Consider the following 3,937-nt stretch of genomic DNA (forward strand, 5'->3'; position numbering starts at 1 on the left):
TTAGTAAAAGGCCGGGGGGTTCCGGTACTCGGTAGAGAGTACTGAGTCTTTCTTCACACAGAGCACAGTACTTTGATCAAGTCGTTCCTGAGAATTTAACTTCTCGAGTTGCTATTGTAAGTTTAGGAGAAACACATAGATTTAATAAATTAATTTTGTAAGCAGCTAATTTACTTATTTCAGTATTTTTAATTTTTTTAAACATTCTTTTTTTTGAGATCTTATATTTTATTTCTGTCGTGGAATTAGAACTACATAGTAAATTATGGGGTGACTGGAAAAAAAGTAAATAATCTTCTGATCGTTTTAAACCTTTAGGTTTATTATAGACAGTTACAAATAATGATAATTTTTACTTCCTATTTCCAAAAATACATGTCATATTGCTCTTTCTTGTATAATTGCATTAGTTGTTACCTTTTAAAAGTGACCTAATTTCACTTTAAAAGAATGTACAGATTGTTATGGTTAAAAATATATCTTAGAAACAAACAAAAAGTGAGCTATATTTAAAATTTTTAATTGCATAGTATCCAATATCTTAGCATTAACACTGACACTGGCTATTGGCAATTAATTCTCATATTTTAAAATCAGTGTAGATAAGCTTAATTTATTACTATTTTACCTGAGGCGTAAGCTTAGAAAAATATCTTGTGATGCTAATTGACCTAATCATATGATTTTTTTTTCTTTTGACCTATTCATATTGCAAAATACATGAATAAACATAAACCTCTAAAGAAACAAGGAACAAGTTTTAGTAAAATGAAAGAGTTTTGGGGTTGTAAGAAAGGAGACTCATAACCAGGGAGATACAGATTCAAACAACCTTGAATATGGGCTCTGAGGTCTTGTAATTTTCAGGCGGGTTTCAAAGGCAGAAACCACAAAGGGGTGAGGCTGGGTGGAGTACAGCAGTTGTTTTAGAACAATTATCCTTGGCTATCAGAATCAATAACAAGGGTTATGTCAGCCCGAGGTTGGACAGGTGGTCCCTGGGAAGATGTCCTGTAGAAGTAGTTTTTGTGTAAGGTTGCAGTGGTCTTTGTGCAAGGCCGTAGTTCAGAGAGAGTCCCCGTGACAGCTGTTGCTATCAGGCATACTCATGGAAGGACAGCCCCATCTATGGCCGGCCTTCCCCAGCTCTGTTTAGGCAGAGTTTAATACAGGTTGACACAAGTGACTTCATTTTAATTCTAACAACTTTCACAAAAGTTTCCTAATGGTGATACACACACACACACACACACACACACACACACACATATATATATATATAAACTGTTGAGATGGAGATGAAAGGAGTTCATTAAAAAGTCCTCTCAGAAGTAATACGTGAGGGTGAAGACAAAAACTTAGGGCTGGGGGAGGAGAAGTTAGACTGATACGTAGTCACAGCAAATGTTTACTCCATGGGGAGCTCTAAAGTTTGGAAGGAATTTCAGAGTGAGGGTGAGTGGGCTGGATGTCATAGTCCCCATCAGGCACTTACTAGATGTAAACTCCCCCCGAGAAAGACACTGGACCTTAGCTAAGGCTCTCTCAGCAGAAGCCGGTTTCCAGGCAGGGCTGACATGTGGACACATGCTAATAGTTTTACCACTCCCAGCAGTTAGAGGGATGGCTCCTTCTGTTTTCATCCTTTCCTCTAGGGACAAATGTGACTTCTCCTCCTTCATCCTTGCGGTTATTTGAATAGAAGGCCCTGGAGAATCAGCAGTTAGTGTAATGGCTATGTCGCTGGACTCCCACGTAGTCGACCATGGTTCGCGTCCTGGACGCGAGGCGCGTGTGCGTGCATGCCCAATATCCCGAGAGGAGAATGGAGGAGATGCGGTGTGACCATCCCCCCTGGGGGGGTGATTTCTTGCTTTGTGTCTCTATGTCTCTCTCTGTCTGGCGAGCGCACGCGCCTTATAGCGAAAAACTCTCCAAAAATAAATAAATAAATTAAATTAAATTAAATTTAAAAAAAGGCCCTGCACAGTTTTAAAGATCTCCCTGATGAAATGTCTTCTTGGCCAGGCTTCCCACCTCCTGTCCCTTCTCAACATCTCTCTATGAGTGTGCAAGGAACATAACCCCCACATCCTCTGCCTTCTAATAAGTGATGCAGCCACAGTCTTATGTCAGTATAAGACACAGAGGAGAGGAAGTGAGGAAGGGCCATGGGCGAGTGAAGGAGCATGTGTTACTGGGAAGTTCTCATAATTGTTGTATTCTCATGGTTCAAGGTGATTCTGGGAGATGAGTCAAGCAAAATAATAGAACACAGATTTCCAGTGGTCATACAGAGATGTATTGAGTTTTCTGTGGTCTCTTGTAAAAGGTTTATTTATAAAGTAGTCACATTCAATAGCCTGCCCGTGGTGACAGATGTGTTTAGTATGGGGGTTGTGCAACAGGGCGGCCACTAGCCTAGGGCTGTTGAGCACTCGCAATGTCATCATGTGATGGAGAAACTGAATTTTACACTATACTTAATTTTAACTCATATAATTAAATAGCCACATTTGGCTTGTGACTGCTCTTTGGAGAGTTTACCATTGATTTCTTGATTTCTGTGTCTCTGTCTCTCTGGTGAGCATACATGCCCAATAGCAAAAATCTCTCTCAAAAATTTTTTGAAATATAGAGTCCCTCCATCTGGAATTCAGCTATGTTTCATTAAATTTTTTTTTTTCATATTACATTAAGAACAAGGGATGCCTTACTCTGAGATAAGTGGGTTGGGGTGTCAAAGTTTTGGTAGGCTGAGAAGGACAGGAGCTGTGGGTAAGTCAGGGCTCCTGTTGCCAGAGGGTGAATGTGCTTACCAGACAGAGAGAAGAGTGAGAAAGTACCCGTCCATGGGGCCATGCCGTTTTCCACTGTCTGGGATTTGGGGCATGCACACACATGTCACTGCCATGTTTTTCAAGATGCCTGGTCCAGGACTCAAATAGCATGATCCAGTTCCATTAATCATATGATCATATTTATTCTAAAGCAGAGCAGTTTCTGTCGTTTTGCCTGTATTTGGTTTGAGGGTCTCATCTTCTTTTCAGACATACTAACTATAGAGATTTTTTGAGTAAATTCTTCTACGCATAAGAAATTCTGCTTTCATTTTTAAAGAAGATAAGATTTTCCACCATGACTACATTTTTGCAATCACTATTTCTTTTCTTAGACAAGTAGGCAAGTAGAAATTGAACAAAGTCTTTAACCCTGTGAGGATGATTTAAGGGAATCCAGGGCTCTTTGGGAGTATAAGGAGTAAACTAAACTAATGTGGGAGGGTTGTCTGGAAAGACCTCAGCAGTGACATTGAGCTGAAATTGAAGAGAAAGTAGAAGTTAGGGAAGGGCACTAGAAGTGTTTCTAGAAAGAAGAAACAGCATATTCCAAGATGGGGGCAGCATGGAGCTCTCAGGTAACTGAAGGAATCCAAGACTGGCTAGATCCTCGAGGTGGGAAGTCAGATTGTGCAGAAAAGAGGGTGGAGATTTAGGCAGACGGTTCGTACAGAGATTCATTGTTAAGTCTGGATCCTGAGTATTTTTTACAGATGGTGGAAAATCACTCCAGGGTTGAATTAGGGTATGTTATTCTCAGTTGTGACAGTATGCTTTACATATTTTGAATTTTGGTAGCTTTACTAGAGTCTTATTCTACTTCCTCTGTTTTCTTTCCCATGCTGGCCCACCCCATACTGCATGGAAATGTTATAGCCTTGTGGACAGAGGAACCCTGGATATAACCCTTGAAACGAGCCCACTGCAGTCCACACCCCACTCTGTTTCCTGTGCTCAGAACCCTGTCAGCTTCCAAATCAGCTCTCCAACCATACCCTGTGGTTTCATTTCACTCATTCTCGCTAAGTTTATGTCTGGAGAGAAACTTGTTTCCTGGGTGTTTTTTTTTATTATTATTTCTTCTATATATATATATA

At 40.2% G+C, this 3,937-nt stretch overlaps 1 protein-coding gene across 1 annotated transcript in view; it reads right to left on the reverse strand.

Annotated features, from left to right (window-relative positions):
- The window catches only part of GIMAP2 (GTPase, IMAP family member 2), a 30,050-nt gene that overhangs the window by 8,544 nt on the left and 17,569 nt on the right, over positions 1-3,937 (reverse strand). The gene's annotated exons all lie outside the window — the stretch shown is intronic.

This window comes from Tupaia chinensis, unplaced genomic scaffold (assembly GCF_000334495.1).
Source record: "Tupaia chinensis unplaced genomic scaffold, TupChi_1.0 Scaffold144128_1, whole genome shotgun sequence".
NCBI lineage: Eukaryota > Metazoa > Chordata > Mammalia > Scandentia > Tupaiidae > Tupaia > Tupaia belangeri.